Here is a 19,396-nt window from a genome sequence, read left to right as displayed (position 1 = left end):
TCTTGGTTTATATGACATTAAGCTCTGGGCTGCTGCAGGCATAGTTTAAAATCAGCATCATTGCCTCAAAGCCTTAAATGCTTTCATTTAGGGGTTTGTTTTTTTTTTTTTCATTTTAGGGAAATTATTCTGGTTTATGAATGCTCTAAATGTTTACATCTTCTGGCTGCTGTGTCATGTGCTGACAGATAGCTGCATCATCCAAAGCATCTCTGCTAGCCTGGGTTGAGCACGGTTTTGGTTTCTGGACAGGTAAACGCTAGATACCACAGTTACCTCCACCAGTCTAACAACAATTAAGGAAATTACTAGATTTTATACTCAGATTGAGACCTTTGCATGGAATTCTGTGGGTGCCAAAACAATTTTATTCTTCAGATAATCCATGGTTTATCAAATATTTAAATACTCAAGCTTAATTATTTCAAAAGCTACTTACTTTACATTTGTCACCTAAGGAAACTGCTAAGCAATTTGTGCATTTATTTCCTGTCAGAAAAAAGCCTCAAAGAGCACAGCAAAATGTCTCACCCTCCTTCTTTCAGCACTATTAAAACCATCTCATTGGTAATTATTCTCCTCAAGATGGGTATGGGGGAGTGAAAAGCTGGAGCAGATTCTATTTATAAAAGATAACCTTGGGAAAAACAGGAGGTACCAGAGAAACAGGCATGAGGGGTGAAGTTGTGACAGTACTGAAACTAGCAGGAGACACAGGTGTACCAGGTGTCTGTGCCAGAGAGCTCTGAGAACACAAATGTGGCCACACCTCCCAGGATTTAGGCTTGGCTGGCAGGTTTCATAGGCACTCAGATGAGAATTCACGGAGACAATTCACATATTTAAAAGCTTGAGCAAGAGTTATAAAAAAAAAAAAAAAAAAAAAAAAAAAAAAAAAAAAAAAAAAAAAAAAAAAAAAAAAAAAAAAAAAAAAAAAAAAAAAAAAAAAAAAAAAAACAACAACACACTAAAAGGCTATTTTAAAAGTTTGCTGGATTACTTCCCGTATAGCTCTCCCCTCTCAGCAAGGAAAGCGGTTAAAGAAAAAACAAAAAAAACAAACAGAAAAACCAAAACAGCCGGAGGGACTGAAACCTCTGTTACACAGATGAAACAACTCAGCAGTTTTATAGCTACACAAATAGGATCAGAATCTGGCCAAAGAAGTAATACATGTACAAAGTACTGCTACCAGCCACAACAAATGTTGATACTACACCTTGGACTGGAAGGAAAAAATAAAATTCTTATATCCTTACCACTTCCAGCAGAGCCCACTAATATAACAGCACCAAGAGACTCTCAGAGGATGCAAAAAGTATGTTTAGTGAGGATATGTTTGGACTAAAATCTCTCTCTTGGCATTGTGCATTCCCGAACATCTGTATCTAGTATCTAGCTGCTTTTAGTCCCTGGCCCTTGGCTGCACATTATTCAGCCACACACAGTTCTGTCACAGAGAAGGGCTGAATAAATTGTAGCATTGCTATGCCACAGTGCAGGTGCTCCAAAACATGCACGTCCTGAGGCTCGTGAACTTGAGAAGAGATATGCCTCATCAGCCATATGGATGTTCTGGTGCCATCCAGCTTTCTCTGACCCATCAAGTCAGTCCATCTAGGGTTAATCTATTCCCTTCTCCAGGCATTTTCTTGCCAGACCCTTCACTCAAAGAATATGTTTTAACAGCAGGAAAACCACCCCAAAATCCCAAACCAAACAACAGTCAACTAAGTGGCATAGTATCCTCCATCATGGATGCTAACACAGCTTTCACACACCTTCTTTCTCTGCTACCTCAGTGCTGACAATAATCCCAAATCCCCAGACCCTTCCAGGACCAGACTTTGCACACGCAGACCCATTCCAGGCAATTAAAGTGTTATAACAGGGTATGTAACGTAAAAGCCCTTTTAATCTTGTGCAGGCAAGAAATAACAGGGACCTGCCTGTAAAAAAATTAAAAAGTATATAGTAATTAATCAAATTGATTTAATACAGCCAGCTGCATGTGAGAATGCTGGCCCAGGCAGAGGTAGTCCCAATAGTATGCATTTGCTTACAGATAGGCAAGGTGCTTTGGCACAACTACTGCATCCTTTGAAAAAGTTGGTTTTGACATGTTGGGAAAGGACTTGGATTTTCCAGCTGCTCTCTAAGCAGGAGGCAATTCAGCGAACACACCCAAGACCTGCAGCAGACACCACTCTAAAATTTGTTGTCTTTATGTTCTAATTTTCGCACAACTTTCTATTATTTGCAATAGCCAGAAAAAAAGTGCTGATTAAATTTTTCATGTTTCTAAAAAACAGAGGAAAGGTCAGGAAAGCACTGTTACGCGTCATTTGTTCTTTCACTAGCAGCAGCCGTCAAGTGTGCTGGGCCAGGTTTTACTGCCTACATTTTTCCTGTTATTCTTGAACCAACAAATCCAATATGGGTGTCAGGTTCAGTGGGTTTCAAAACAAAAGGTGTATTGGAAAAGGGATTATTGGGTTTTTGGGGTTTTTTTTTTAAGACAGTTATTCTTAACAAATAGTGAAATTGCTGAGAAAATGAATTCTGCTTTGCCATCTTGCAAGTATTACTTCCCCACCAAGAAGAGCCTGGGTCACTGAAAGGTATGCAAAGCTTCAGATAGGACTAACAACTGTGCTGAAATTTACTGACGTACCCAAAAATGACCGGTGAGTTTGGGTCTTTCAGTGGGATGAGTGGCACAGTAGAAATTCTTAGTCATGCTAGCTTTTATTCATGTATTTTTTATTATTATTCATATAAAACTTTCATTATAAGAGACAGACATATGATTATTAGAAGATGTGTAAAGCACACCAGAACTTCAGAAAGAAGCCCCAACTCTGACCATCTCTCATGTGAAAGAACGGATGATTATTACAATCCACTTTTTTCTTTAACTTAATTTTTAATTTTCCTGGGAAGCATGAAAAAGCTTTTTTGTTTAATTGATCATATTATTTAAAGGACTTAGTGAGAAATCTAAAAATCTGCAGGAGGGTTTGTTGGGGGGGATTAGGAAGAGTAAAGCCTCATAAAAGCCACCCCACTCCCTCCAAACACAGAGTTTGGTCCTCTGCTGCACATGCACACTAATGCCCTTTTGCTTCCCCACGAGAGAAGCAAATCCAAAAGATCTGGCATAAAAGGCCTGGAAGACACTGCACTCAGTTGGACACATGGTGGGGTGGTGCTGGGAAGCAAAGAAGCAGATGAAATTATATAGGAATAACAACAACATTCACAGAAGTTCCCCTTGGATACATGTCAGCATGTGGGAATGATGGATTGAGTATTTGCATTTCCTAGTCAGATGCCAGGATATCAAAGCTGGCATGCTAAGGTGTTCTGGTGTTCCTTGAAGGGAGTCTCCAGCCGTCAACACTGCATGTGTACGGAGCTCTTCTGCTTGCAAGTACCTCTCTCTCTAATAGCACATGCATTTTTAATTTTTTTAAATCTGTGATCAGGTTAGTGCTCATAAAAGTGAAGGATTAACAGCTACAGCGTAACACAGGCAGCTGGGCAAGCTCTGCTGACATATCCCTGCCAACACAATCAACCCCAAATTAATCCTGCACTGTGCTCCCACACACACAGAGCAATCAGGTAGTGCCATGGTGCCAACTTCTTCAGTCAACATACAGGAGCAAAGAAGTGCCATGTTATTACTTCTTCTTCTAAAGGCCACAGTAGAGCATTTTGATCTTTGCATACAATAGGCCCATAGACATCTGAACTGGAGTGCAGGACTGAATCCTCTGTCAGACATGGTTTTTAAAATAAGATGTAGCACTTCTGCATCATTGCCCTCTACAACAGACCTCAATACTTTTATGTTTCTGTTTTTTAAAGCCAGCATTAACATTGCCAGTGGTACATTATTTCCCATTATTTTCCCAGCTGGAAAAAAAGAAACAAAAAAACAAACCACCGAGAAATAGATCCATCATTACAGATGATGAGGCATCATGATCTGTTTTAGCCCATCCAAGTCAGGGCTACCACTTAAAACATTAGGTCTTGCCCTCTTCCTGCATCAGTCCTGGTCTGGCACAGCCTTACAGCTTCATGGTCTTCAGGGATAGTGCAAAAGAGCAGGCAGGAGAGCACAGCCGAGGACCAGGAACACTCATCAGCAAAGCTGGCTGTAAAGCCAAATCCCATGTGTCAGAGGTCACAGTAGTGATTGAGGATTGTGCTGCAAACTCCAAAACATGCTCCACTACCCAGGAAGGCTGCTGGCAATAGGTGGAAGATGGTGGCAAGACAGGGCAATAATGAAGAGAAGAAAGTTCTTGCGAATTATTGCTGGCACTGCGTGGTGCGTGTGCAATGAGAAGATGGAGCAGAGCAGTACTCGGACCAGGAGGAGCTTCTCTCCAATAGAGGGAAGGACAGAGGGGAATACTCCTGCCTGCCTTTGGGCCTGAAATTCTCCTCGCTGACACCCCAGTTTGCATAGTCAGAAGTGAGATCAATGCCTAACTACATGAGATGCTTCCACTTTGTAGTGATCTTCATTTCTAGATGCTTAATAGTTGTTGACTTCCTCCCTTGGAATTTTGTAAGAGCCTAGCAAGAATGAAAGTTTAGAGGTTCTCCCAAAAGTCCCCAAGATGCATCAGAATCTGGAATCTGCTGCAGGGCTGCAGTACGTTGTCTCAGCAGATTCAGTGGGTAACAAGGTCTTCTGAAGCAAAGTGTAATAGGTGTTTCTGCCTGGACTTGCCAAAAGACCTTAATGCAAATACAACTCCAGGTAAATTAGGGTGGACTCTAGTGGCTGCCTCCCCCTCAGGGTTTTTGGTGGTTGGTTTTTTTTTTTTTTTTCCTCCTTCAATCCTGATGAAATTCATTACAGTTGCATTTAAACTGAGGTTGTGATTTAAATTTTCCAAAGCAGGCAGGGCAGGTTTGAAAGCCTGATATATCGGAGTTTATGCGCTTCCTGAAGAACTAGGGTAGTTGCAGAGTCTTCCCCAAGGGGTGCCTGGTTGGTCCCCTCACCCCCTTGACATGTTTGCTGTCACACAGGCCACTGGATTCCTGGCAAGTTGAGCAGGCTTGCTCCTTACGACCAAGCAGCCCCCCATCCAAGCATGCCAGTACTTTCCTTGAAGGTATTTACAGTTTACTTTTTAGTGCTACTTTAAGTTCAAAGGGGCTAGTAAAGCCCCATTAAGCCATTTACATCAAACTGGTTAGTTAATTATCCTGTTGCAGGCTTTAAATTAGCAATTTATAACCCCTTCCCTAGAGATGCCAGTATTTGGAAACAACTCAGTCGGGATATTTTGCAGGGTGCGGTTAAGAACAAAAAAAAATCCCCACTAAACCCAACACACACCCCCCAAAAAAAACCAACAAAAAACCCAAAACAAACCAGAATTAATATCTTCAGTTTTTGGTTGGAAATCAGTTAACTCTGGGAGAATCCAGTAGGGACAGGGGTGGGAGAGAGCCCACCATTACCAGCTAGCAAGGATAGCGAGGCCATGTCTACCTTAGGCTGTGTCTGCAGCAAAATGCAGTGATGTGCAGAGATACAAAACTAGCCTGGGAGGCACCACAGCTAGATGAGGATGATGCTTCCCTAACAATGAGCTATTCTGCTTCTTAGTATCATAATCAAAGGTATTTTCACATTCATATGTACAAAAATGTGTCTGCCCACAAGGAAGGAAAATGATTTGAGGTTTTGGGGCTGGTCAAACTGTGAATGCCAGCATACAGGGACTAAAGAGATCCTTTTTGGAGGTTTTGGTCAGCAGCTCTGCTCACCCATGCAGGCGGGGAGGCTCTTGCCACACTGCAGCCACCTTTCAGGTGAGGATTAACAAGATTCCAGATTTATATCCCCTTGCCATAAGGGTCAAGGACCTGCTCACAGTGGGGCTACCCCATGGGCTAGGTGAGGCTGGAGCTGAGGAGTCTCCATTCCCAGGATCTTCTCCCCTGCCAACATTATTTCATTTCTGAGAAGGACAATCTGTTGTCCCCTGAGAGTCTGGTTATTCTAGTCTACCCCACTCAGAATTCAGAGCTGTTCTAGAAGGGCATAATAACCACCTTCCCCCCTAAATACCTAACTGCCCAAACTAACCAGTCCTAGAGTAAAACATGCCTCTCACTCTCTCTTCCTTATTTCCACCAGCCGTTATTAGTTCTACAAACAATTGGCATACTGGATGTTTATTGGCAAATTCTATTTAAAATAAAGATGGGAGGGAAAGACTGTCCAGTTGCTACTATTTTCACACAACAGTCTATCAGGTATAGGAGAAATCTTGGCCCCAATCCTGGTAGCTGTTCCAAACCAACAAGCACTTAAAACCTCACCAAGAGCAGGAATCCATGGAAAGAAGGGGCATGTGGAATGAGACAAAGGCAAATTAGGAGATTCCACTCTAACATCAAAACAGGCACATAAAACAGAAACTTGAGAGAAAATTTCCATTCTACTTGACAAGACAGACAGATGGAATCAAGTCATATGACAGACCCTGCAATTTTTTTTCTTCCATCTTAATACGTCCCCTTTTCAATGGCAAAAAAAATTATCTTCTGCCAAACAAGTGTCAGATTACCTTAAAAAAAGAGATAAAAATCTAAGCCAGTTAATTTCTTTATACTACACAACCATGAGATTGATTTTGCATTTGCTTGCTTTTTCTTCTGTATGGAAAGTAGCTGTTTCAGAACAATTTTTGGGATGGGGGCAGATGGGAAGAAGAGAGAGAGGGAAAGACACTCAGATTTCAAACCAAAGGGACACTTTTTTTTTTCTAAACAAAATTTAGTAATAGCGATATCACTTTTATGTGATTTACTGCTCCAAATTGCAAGACAGAGGCCTTATAATAAAAATACAGGTAAACACAACATAAAATCCAAATTATCTAAAGGACTGAAAAACCCAACCCCACACATAGATGACATTCTCCAAATTCTCTGCCTTTTCTTGGGAGCAGTTACACCCAAACCATCACTCAACCCAGAAGCTGTTCTCTCCTGCTAATCACTCTGGAATCACACACCAAGGTAAAAAAAGTTCAAATACAAACACTAGCCTGGCCTTTGAAACAGCCCGGTGCTAACAGGCCACAGGATTGCATAGTATTAGGGAATTATAAAATAATGTGAAACTGGGGATAAAGAAGAAAGCAAAGCCCTCCTGTGGATGAAATGGGAGTCCTTCCTGCTCCACCAAAACCTTCCATTTCCAAGGCATGCAATACCCAGGCCTCTGCCTAGAACAGGTGTGTCTCCTTAAATACCTCACATGTCACACTTGTGTCTCATGGATACAGTCCTGTGGGATTATATTAGTACCAGCTCAGACCAGCTGTAGCTACCCCCGGCGGTATCCTGTAACTCCTTGGATGGGGGGAGCTGCTCTCCATAGCGTGCAGAGCCCCTTGCCGCATGACTTTCTGGAGACGGATAGCAACCCTGCGACTGCAGCTTCGGAGCATTTGTGCTCTGGGAGCTGAATCAATTCAGGGACAAGCAAAAGACCTCCTCCAAGAGCAGGAATGAGGCACTGTCAAGAGAAAGTGAATGGAGGGCTCCAAGTATTCTTTTCTTTACCTCCTCTGCACTTATTACCAGCAAATTCTCAACTGATTTATGCCAAATAGACACGCTGAAGATCTCCTTTAAATAAAAAGGATGCACAGCTAACAGAGCAAAGTCCACTCAGCCATCCCCAGGGAGAAAATGCTGACAGGGCAACAAGGCAGATATGGATAGTGCAGGATGAAGGAAGGACAAAGGAGAGTGAGCCTCATACATCCTGAAGTCAGTGCAGGAAGAGACACGCCTTGGCAATTTCAACCTAATTCTTCACTAAGCCTTGGAGGATAGTAGCTGCTGGCCTAAGCAGCTGAAAAAGCCAACAAGAAAATTTTTAGGGCAGCAAATGCATTAATGGCATTTTCTGTGTCATATCTTTGTGACTGGCACAGATAATAAAAAGAGAAGACCTACTTGATTGAGCTATAGCTCTGCATCACAATGCAAAGGTGTTCTTTGGCATGAATAAGAACTGCCTCCATGCCACCCATCTTATGAAAAGCATCTTGTAGTACTTAACAGGGACCAGGAGCACCAATGGATGTGAGAAGCTGCTGACCAGCATACACGGGCTCAGAGGTGGAGGACCACAGGGCCCTGTAGGATCCTCCTTTCTTATTCCTCCTTAACAGCACAAGTGCCTTCATTTTCCAGCAAGCGATTCTTGCATTCATGCAACAGCTTTTAGGAGAGAGTGTGCACGAACAAGAATGCACGCACCAATCTTGATGAAAAGTCTAATTTATGAGGAATCTACCACATCCATAAGTTATTCCACTGGTTAATTAATTCAGATTTCCAGGTTTGAGCACACATCAGGTTTGTCTACTCATCCCTACAGTAAATGGCCCCAGGCATCATGAGCAGCCATCAGGGATGAAGGCCCTGCCAAGCTAAACATTCTTCTGAAGTGGTGTAGGTAGAACTTTTTCAGTCTACCTCTGACTTATAACCCCTTGAGGGCTGGGTGATACAGCGGGTTCAATGAACCCAACTCATCAGTCCAGCACAGGTTGGAAGCAAAGGGAAATTCTCACATACTCTACATCCCAGTTATCTGTTCATCTCACTGGCCATCTTTGTTCAAATGAATTCAGAATAAGGCCATTCCATACTTCATTCTCAAACAAATGAGCAGGACCCCAGTATCCATCTACCCCTAGAAACATGTACACTTCTTACTACGGGCATTTCTCATTTTCAAGAGAGCTCAAGTCCATAGCCTTAAAAATCAGCATTAACCGCCAGGTGAACTCTTACTCTTTAACGAACTATTTATTACACTGGGTCTTTGATTACCAGGGAAACATCTGTTGCAAATGCCACCCCATGTTCTCAGACACCAGGAGTTTAAATGTTGAGCAGTTTCCCATAACCAAGATTTAGCATCTTTATGTTTTCTTTATTATTTGCCAACCGCAGTGTTAGTGGCTTCCTGGCCAGTTAGCAGTCAGCCTGGTAAGAGCACTTAACTTTACATATTTGTCGTGAGATCTTAGAATATACACTGTCATGTCTTTCTCGAGCAACTTGAAACCAAATCACAAGAGCAGGTCTGTGTCCCCAACAGACAAATGGAGGCCCAGCTGTATTTTATAACTGTGAATGCGCACTTCCAGAAACATTCATACTTAGTGACCCATCTAATGCGGAAACAATTATTTAAGAAGCCATTAAAGAAGATCCCCACATTTAGTATAGGAGTGCAATCATTCACTTCATTTTTCCACAAACAAAATTTTCAGACTTTGGGAAAACCAGGTCTTCTTATGAGCAACCTCTCCGTATACCCAGATAGAGCTGTGTGTTCCCACAGGGAGACAGCAGCATGCACATTTTCTTTGAAGACTCAGAAAGTCTGAATTTCTTGGTGAGAGCAAAACAAAATAACTCATTTCAAGTCGGAGTAGCTGAGAACAGAGTTGTCCATGAGCCTCTGTACAGGCCTCCATCCAAATGCTCAACTCCCACTCTTGTCAGTACTTGCAAGCATTTAATCCAAAAGAGGTTCTTCACCAACTTATAGCTATTTCATGACATGCCTGTCTTGGGGCATAAAATCCTAGAGAGCGTCCCCTTAAACCAAATGCATCTGTTATATAATTGAAGAAGTTTTATGGCAGAAAATGGCAAAAATCCTACCGTCATTAAGAAGAAAATTAGTGATCTAGTGCATAGCAATGATTAACCAGATAGCTATCCTTTTTTATTGAGGAACCAGACTCATAATTAAGGGGTTTTTTCCTTAAAATAATATATAAACAAATTATTGGGAAGTTTTACACAATTTTAACCAGTGGAATTTCAGAGTTCAAATAAATTACAAGCTATTTCACTGTTGGACTGTCTGCCTCTAAGGTCATAATTAATTTTAATTTTTGGAAGTTACAGTACCAAACACCTGACCAGGAGTAAAATAAGAAAAACCTCTTTAGGGCTCTCTTTCAGTTTGTATCAAACATACAGAAGACAGGAAAATAGGAGGCCAGGTGCACTTATCTTCAGAGGCAGCTCACACACCTTGAGAAGTATATAAAACGTGACAAATTCAAAATTCGCTAGCCCATTTACATTTTGGGGGAGGGTAATGGAGATGAGAGACAGAGGAAGGGGAGGGAAACAAAAGGGACCGAGTGTTAGTTAGTGACTTAATATATGAACACACAGAGGGAGTTTCCTTTATCTGTGTATCACATCATAGCAAATACAGGAAAAGCCATGGCAGTGCCATGCCAGCAGCTAAATGTGCTTTTACTTATTTATTCAGAGAGCATCCAATGGTAGAGGAAGGGTGGATTTAAATCAAAATAATTTAAAGCTACCAATTTTAATCTTGTTTTACATTTACACTCTAATTATTTTCATAAAGGATGATCAGTGGCTGGTAACTACTAAGCCATATTGATTTGCAACTAAATATAGTCTGCTCTCAATTTGGTATTATTTTTTGCTAACCAGAGAGCTGCACTATCTCCAGTTGAAACATTTATTCTATTTTACAGGTATTTATCCAGCTGACATTTTTCCTCCTTTTATTATTTTAATAAACAGCCAATGACTTTTATTAGACATTTTATTTTTCTCATTTGAATCATACTGCCTGAAAATTCAAAAAGTAACCATCCATTGAGAATTTTCTGACTTCATTTTCTTATCAAGCATACTGAACATTTAAGTCCAAACACGTTTAACATTTAAAACAAACTCTTTAATAAAAGGAAAATGAGTGGTAGCTGATGATTTAAAACTGAATTCTCATTTCCTTGTCCTTCAAAATCTAGAGCTACCAGATATTTGCCTCCCATTATATCTGGTTCTTATTCACCAGCTTAGAAAAGGAAAACAAGCACCCTAGTTTTCTCAAACTTTCATTGTTTTCTCAACTGAAATCCTTTACTGCATTAAATAAACTCAAATTAAAAAAAAAAAAAAAAAAAAAAAAACCACACACACACACACACAGCAAAAACTGCCTCAAGGTCTCCCTGCAAAAGCAGCTACATCTATCAGAAGTCCAGTACTTTCTTACAAACTCTTGTTCCTCACGCTTAGGGACAGACTTTTGGCAGTTGAGCATTCTGTCTTTCCTTAAACCTTTGGCAGAAGACAAGTGGTGCCTGAATAGAGACCTAAACTCACTAAGATCTATGAAAATTGTTTAAGGCAGCTATTGTAATTTCAAGCAAGTATTTTTTCCTACGTATTAGAAAGATTGTTCAATTCAGTAGCTTTTAGCCACTACAGCTACAATGCACTTGACTTTTGCTCAATATCCCACAAATTCCTAACATACAGACTACTAAAACACAAATTGAAATAAACCACAATGGGGAAAGAGAAACACTCACGCACCATGAAAGCGAGAGGTATGTATCCATTTCCTACAATATACATTGTTTCCCTTTCTGTGGCATACATAATGAGAAGCTGTGATTGTGTCTGTCCACATTTTGTTTAGAAATTTATATTAGAGAGAAATCTTTTTTCCCCAAAAAATCTTAATACATGTGCTAAATGTAAAAAGATAAAGCTTAATTTGCTATCAGGAAGATGGCAGAGGAACAGAAGACAGACCTTCACCTGATCAGACACAGTGTTATGTGAAAAGTGCAGAAGAAACAGGTATTCATGAAACCCTCCCATGCTACTTCCAAATTCATGTTTGTCTTCACAATCCATGACATTTCTCAAACCATTTCTGAACCAAGTTCCTTATTTGTTTATTCCTTCCCAAGATAGCACTTCCATTTATAAAATTCACACCTTAATTGCTAGCACAGACCTGACTGCCTGTCAAGCTTAGGAAACCTGAAATGAAGTCTTTCCTTTTGCCTGCTGGGGCTCAGACCTGGGCAGCCTGGCTACTGCTTCTACAGCCTCCACAGAAGGTCCACATCATTTCTTTAAAGCAAACACTTCATTAAGTGATGAGGCACAGGTATGAGCTCATATGCTGCTTTCTTGCAATAATGTGTGTACACTTACATGAAAGAGTAGAAAGGAATAAAAAGTCAATACATTTACTGCGTCCCTGTGGCTGCATGAATGTCAAAGCAAGATAAACCATTTGTTCTTAAAGTCAGGAGACACTCATCCTGCAAGGAGGTCTGCCTAACAGTTTTCAGTATGTAAAATAAATGCAAATTTCACCTGATTATCCAATGGTTGCTAGTAGGCTAACGGTGACTCATATTGCCACTGCAGAACACACCTCAGTTACATTTTGAGCAAGATCTGTTGTGTTTCAGCCAATCTAAAAACAGTCTTAACCTGGAGAGTTGCATTGTGTGTAGCTGCTGGTTTCTGAATAGTGGAGGATCCTGTTCAAGCTCATCCATGACCGCAGGTTAACCATCCAGTAATCTGACCAATGTGATTACAACAGGAAAAGTGGTAGTGTATTAGACACAGTGCTCTGGTCCTACATCATGCTGGACAACCCTCATACATGTAGCTTGGACATTGAAAGAATCTCCCTGGATAATTTACCAGTATTGCTGGATTTCAAGTTGTGGCCAGATAGCAAACATGCAGAATGGATCATTGCATTCTTAGAGGTTTTTCAAAAAAGAAAGTCTGGATGAGTTGAAGGGATAAAGCCAATAAAACTTCTTTGCTCCTTGCTATAAACATCAGTTGTTTTGCTGGTGTGGGGGAGAAGCAAGCAGGGGGAGTACAACTACACATCCCTTCTTTAAAAGGAAGGTGACTTAGTACCTCAGAAGTAGTCTAGTAAGAACACTGTTTCCCTTACCTAATAAAGTTCCTTGTCTGGTATTAAAGGAAAGTAATCTTTCAGTAGCATTTCAGCCACCTCAAAGGGCAATTTAAAAAATAATGTAGGGTTTTGATGTTTAAACAAGCTTTTCCAGCAATTACTTGTTAATAGCATCCAGAAGCTCCAAGTAAGAAGCAGGACCCATCATCCTAAGCAATTTATAGTAGCAATACATAAAGTGAGGCAGAGGATTTGAAGGGAAGGAAAACGCTGGGGGCAGGGAGAGGGGGGAAGGTTAAAAACTACAAGTAAGATTGCTAAGTACATCCAACATCTAAAAATTGGAATGAAAGCCAATGCCATGCACCAAAGCCCTCTGGAAATACAAGCTGTTTAAAAATAAAAATTAGTCATTACTTCCTTGTTTGCCCAATCAGATCAGACCCAGCAGCTTTCCTGCAGCCTGCAGGAGAGAGAGAGAGAGAGCTCCAGCCTTTTGCTACCCCTTTGGCAGCCTTGTGCCCTTGAGTACTCAGGTGTGCCAGGCAATGACAGCTGACAGGTACAAACTCATTTGCCCCAGGGCTGCCTGGCATGTGAACTCAGAAGAGCTCTGTGAGCTGGAAAAGAAATCTCTCAAGAGAAGAAAGAAACTCACTATTTTGCCTAGAAAAGCCTCTTGTAGCCCTCCTCCAGAGAGCTGAGCTGCATTGTTTGTAAGGTGCATTATTCACGCTTGTACTGCAGTCCGTACTCCTCCTTGGGGCAAGGGAATGCCATGCTGCAGCAAGCTTGCTTGCTCCCAGGTTCACATGGAAGCATTCCAAGCTACTCAGCTTCTGACAGCTCTCCAACTGCTCTTCCACACTGTATTGCTTTACATTACATTGCTTTCCCTGCCAGGAGGCACTGCTGTATTACAGTACAATCGTCTAGCAAAATATAAAACTGATTTTTTCACCTCCCAAATACCAACTGACTGTTGCCGCTGCAGTCACAACTCTAAGCTCTGCTCTGTATTAGACTTTCCTGCTTGTATGCGTATACTAGAAATTTTAGTATCTTGCCTCCTCTTCAGCCTCCTTCCCAACTTGCTGCTGCTTCCCTCCCTGTTGTGCTCCCCAGTCCTTTCTGCGGAGGGCAGCCATCCTCAGCTTTGAGCCCAAGGTGTCACTACTACTTGAGTTAAAATGCCTAAGCCAGCTCATTAGGTGCATTATCAGGCAACCCAACTGACTGTAGCACCAAACACAGAAAGTGAGAAAAATAACTAGAAACATTGTAGTGACTCACAGCTTCATTAACAAGCTTAGCTTTTTCTTAAGTCAGAATTTTAACGAAGTAAGCAGGCTACAGAGGCATTTTATAAACACACATTTTTAAGGTATTAGGAGGCATTTGGCTCCTAATTCTCTTCATTTCAGTGTGCTTTACATTACTTGTGGGCTGCAAGGGAAAACTAGTTCCGTGCACCACAGTGTAGCTAGTTTCCTTTCTAGTTTTGAACTATAGAAATAGCCATATTATAAGAGCAAAGGTCTAGCGCTCTCTCTGTTCTTCAGGAGTAACCAGAATAGGGCTAAAAAAAAAAAGGGGGGGGGGGGGGAAGAAGGGCAGTGAAATAGAGTACAGGCAGTCTTTTCCCTTCTTATACCGTGTGCAATTGTTAAAGATCTCTTGATTCAGAGGTTGCATCCAGGCCATCACTTTTAATAAGAACTTATCAGTCCTTCATCGATTTTTCAATCTGTTTAGGCTTCTGCTATCCATAACACCCTTTGGCAATGAGTTTCACATAGTAACTGCTGCTTGACAGAGAGCCTCCTCTTTGCCTGCTTTGAATCAGTTTAGTTAACACAAGAACCATGAAGAGTAACTCTCTACTCCCCTTCCCCACCCCATTCATAAGTGTAAAACATCTGCAATTTCTGTAATAAGTCATCTCTTCTCTATGGCAAAGAGAGAAATCACGTTGACTGACTTGAGACCCATCTTTGATGGTCGTCTCTGGACCTTCCCTAGTCCTCCACTACCTTCGAGAGGAGGTAATCAGAACTGCATAGTGTTTAAGATACTGGCACACTGAATTTACATAGCAGCATACTGATGGTTTCTGTTTGGTTTACCAGCTTGGTTAAACATCCAAAGAGTTTGTTGATTCTTCAGGGAGCGTAGCATTTCCTCCCAGTTGGCCATTAGTTTCTTCACAAGAACTTTTTGGGGACTTGCTTCAGATGGTGCTCTTAAGTAGTCTGCTGAGGTGACAGGTGAAATTTTTCATCTCCCAATAACTGCTGGCACAGACCTCTCAATTTTTTTACCCAATTCAAGCCAGTGAAACTCACAGCTTTTAAATCCCTGCCATTTTCCCACCTCAGAGCCTTCCCAAAAGCATGGCAGTTTGCAGCTGCTCAAAGATCACGTATACTTTCTTTCACATGTACACCCAGTGAGAAGTCCCACAAGCCAGAGAAGCAGAAAGTACATGATTCTCCCCAACAAGCCAGGAGGAGCATTGTTGCATTAAAATCTATACTGAACAACCAAGGAAACTTTCTTAAGCTCATCCCAGTGAATATCACAGTCTTAAGAAATTTCCCAGGCATCCCATATAATGAGTGACTGTCCTGAAGGATCAATCAGACTTGGTACTGTGATGCACAATTCACTACCCTGCCTCGTGAGCCCCTGCTAATCCCAAGAGACGCTTCACCAAATGTAGCTGCTCCGTATAATTGCTTGGCTTATCTCCCCTCTCTTAGTTGAACTACCATGGTTCCAAAAGCCCTTAAAATTAATTATAGATATGCTTGCAGATTAAAATCCATCTACCTGTGTAATGCTATGTGCATCACTTGTTCATAACAGCACTGTCAGTCACAGTGCTCAGCTGCAGTTTCTCTATGCTTCTTAGTAGCAGCTCAAATACTGCCAAATTAGTGAACGCTGTGAGAAACATCAGAGCAGTTTGTTTGACCCCAATTTCAGAATTCCTGGGAAGCAGTTGTAACAGACCATGAGAAAGATAACACAAAACAAAGTTATGAGCTGAAACACTGCATCTCAGCATACCTGACCAGAAAACTGAGCAGGTAATTTAAGCAAACAGACTCCTGTGAATATGCGGTTAACAAAAGTAGCTCAAGACAGCTTAACAAAATAATAGCACAGACACATTTTACTTCTATAGTTACAAACCTCTGAATTTGAATGAGCAAGCTATAGAAATAACAACCTTTGTACATCAACAAAACTCTACTACTACCCACGAGCATAAGATAGCATGCAAAAGCTAGGCAAATAATATAAGCCAGTTCAGCATATTGAAATCTAAACCTTCCTTCTGGATATCTCATTTTCTGAACATTTTGTGTTCAGTGCCTGCAAAAATAACACTGGGTATGTTAAGTGCTGGGGAGAAGAGTCCGTTTCCTTCTGTTTCCTAAGGAAACTAATGTGGGATAGAACATCACTTTCACTCAATAGGATGAGAAATTCCACCAAATCCCTTGCTGAAGCTCTGACATAAAGGCAATTCAGAAAGTCGGCCAGAGACCTGCCCACACCCATCACCATTACTTTCCAAGACTGGAATGAGAAAAAGTTGTGTTTAAGTTTTGCACTCAGCCTCAAATGTTAGTCACCTCAATTTTCTCTTTTGAAATATATACACTATATACACACACACTGCGTATTTATACGCACACACAAATCGCTTCTGGTATTTATTCTGAAATCCCTAGTCTGACTGTTCTTGAAGTGCTGAATCTAATAGATCGCTTCCCCAGTTAATTTACCCCCTGTATTATAAAATGCTGCCATCCAACGAGGGATCAGAACCAGCTAGGAACTTGAATACAGAAAACACAACAGTCTGCTCACAATGAGCAGAAAAATTATCATTGTAAAGCAGTTTACAAAAAGTGTCTTAAACACTATTACAAGAAAGTAGCAATCTATTCAGAGTACACCAGGCAGGAAAAAAAATTTGAGTGACAGGGCTAGTTACTTGCTGCTGTCCGGGATGGTGTGCACAAACAGGTAAGGAAGCAGTTAGTATCTCCTGCCTCACACCGAACTCCTGTCGAGGCCTCAAGCTGCAAAAAGTCAGCACATACTGTTTGCTCACATCCCCTTTCTTTGGTAACCAATTGAGAACATGTTACTTAGCTTTAGCAGGAGCCAAGAAAATGCATTTCTTCTTAGTCTAAAAACATCTAGTTCCAGCTCAACTGGTTTCAAAGAAGATTTAGCTGAGATGAATGAGGATGCCTTCCTTGAGATAGATGTTCTGGCCTCTTGTGGGCATAACTCTCCCAGCAGGACTTGGCGATTTATAATGTTATTGCAGAAAATGCATTTAAGCTCAGTTGTGTTAATATGGTCCTCTCCCAGTTGAGACTAGAGGATCGCTGTTCACCTGGTATCTTCCACATTTATCCTGCCATTGTTCCACAAGCAGAACTATTACTGGTGAGGAAAAGTTACCCATAGTAAGGGAATGGGCTCTTCTTCTAAGCCACAGAAAGGGGACAATGGGTGAATTTACTTTGCAGTTTGAGAAGAGTACTTCTTATCATCTAGGACATTTGCATAAAACAGCTTCCTCAGCTCTTGGTTTAATGAATAAAGGAATCACATCTTTCAATGTATGTTGCAAATAACCACAAAGATTTGCCATCTGAAACAGCTATACATGGCGCTCTCTCCATACCCACCATCTACAAGTAAACATTTCTCAAGTGTTCATTTGGGAGACCTGAAAGTGGGCAGAGCTCAATGCCTAGCAAGTTGACTCTTCAAGGAAAAATTTGGACAACAGAATGCTGAAAGTCTTGGAGATACTTTGCAGTGGCTTCACTATGTTCAGTTTTTCCTCAAACAAATGTTCTTAAGATTTTCTAGCAAGCTGGTAATTTTCCTGCTGTATCAAATTTCTTGATACCTACTTGGGAGAAAGTTTAGTTGATACATTAGCATTTGCATGGCATATTTCTTTGTGCTGTGAAAAAAGTCAAGTGAAGGGGAGAAGAAATTTGCCCCAAAGTCACAATGGCAGCTGCAGAGCTGAGGGAGGATCCCCATCCTCACTCCCTCAGCTCCTTGTCATTTTACAACTAAAGAAAAGCATAGCCAACAGGCAGTTAGATGAATGACAAACCTACACAGCAGTCTGGCTTCAACCGCGTGAACTAAAGCTGCTTTTTACAGTCAGTAGCAGAATCACATCCATCTCCTCTCAGGGGCAAGCCCTGAGAGCCGCCTAGCAGGCATACACTGGTGATACACTATACCCCATGATCTATCCATGGGGTTAGGCAGAGAGTAGTATCCAAGGTACCTATCATGGCAACATCTAAATGTGAGTATCAGAGCACTTTACAGACAAAAAGGTCTTTTCCCCAGGCTATTTAAAATTTGCATGTTCCTGTGTAGTACTGAAGATAGCAGCAATGGTGATTCATTAAGATAATGATTTGAGTAGGAGGCTTAAGAAAGTCAGGGTGGATTAACATCCAAAGGGCTGCAGTTGGAGCTTCTCCACTCCAGGTTGCCACCTTCCCTTTTAAGGGAAGGGATGAATTCCAAAAGTCAGGAGAACTATGAATTAACAGCAACTATATCACAACTACAATGCACAGGAGCACCATCTCTACTCCAGCCCATCATCCTTGGCAAGGTCAAGCACAAAATTTTATGCTGCAGGAAAATTTTCATGGCATTATAAATTATTGGCTTTTCCTTTATTTGATTAGTTTGTTAGTGTAGGTTCTTCTCAGAAAAAGATTGTGCAAATTTGTTTTAAACAAATTTTCTGTCCACCTTAGAAACAATACAAGTTTTCCTCCAACCAATTGTCTTTCCCCACTACTGAATAATCAGATGGGTTTGATAAATTAATTGCTCCCCACATAATAATGTAAATATACACACTGAAAAAAAAGCACACAAGTCCTTTCCACACCCCAACATTTAATCAAATCATAATCAGTTACGAGTTGAAACATGCATTCTATCCGTAATGTGGGGTTAACGCTCAGCCAGTAACAGGCAGCTCATGCTTCATCCCTGCTAAGAGAGAGGCCTTTGTACAGTCATTTTGATATAATACTTTCTGTTGCTTTCTAGAGAGATGCACAGGCAACCAGTTTTGCTATTCTTCTGCTCACTCATAATAGTTGCAATAGGGCATCCCGGTGTATATTGCCCCACTCACCGCTAGCTGTGCTTGGTCTGAACGTCTTCTAGGCACTCTATCCCATGCTGATTCAGTACAGAATAGCTTCCTAGAATGCAATTACAGAAAGAGTAAGGGTTTGTCTTAAAAAGGGATTATTCCAGAACAGCTATTCCTTATTAACTATTCCCAATCACCTCTTTGTTAGGATAATGAAGTTATTTGGGAATAGGTCTTCCGCTCAGATTTGTAACTTACCTTGGTCTGAATCAATAACCCTGTTTAGATGAGCCCTTAGTACAGCATCATACAATCATAGCAATGGCTTCATCAATAAAAATGAACTCATAGTTGCAATGAAAGTAGAGCTGCTGCGTGGAAACATCTCAGCTGAGTTTGTTGTA

General features: G+C 41.1%; 1 protein-coding gene across 1 annotated transcript in view; it reads right to left on the bottom strand.

The window, feature by feature from the left end:
• The window catches only part of HIC2 (HIC ZBTB transcriptional repressor 2), a 32,963-nt gene extending 13,861 nt beyond the window's left edge, over nt 1-19,102 (bottom strand). The window contains exon 1 of the mRNA XM_009280846.2: nt 19,032-19,102. The gene's annotated coding sequence lies outside the window, so the exon portion shown is untranslated. The remainder of the gene's footprint in view (nt 1-19,031) is intronic.
• Nucleotides 19,103-19,396: the final 294 nt, after the last annotated feature.

The sequence above is a fragment of the Aptenodytes forsteri genome, unplaced genomic scaffold (assembly GCF_000699145.1).
Source record: "Aptenodytes forsteri isolate BGI_AS27 unplaced genomic scaffold, ASM69914v1 Scaffold12, whole genome shotgun sequence".
NCBI lineage: Eukaryota > Metazoa > Chordata > Aves > Sphenisciformes > Spheniscidae > Aptenodytes > Aptenodytes forsteri.
The sequence above is the reverse complement of the archived record's forward strand: the minus strand, read 5'-3'. Positions and strand labels throughout refer to the sequence as shown.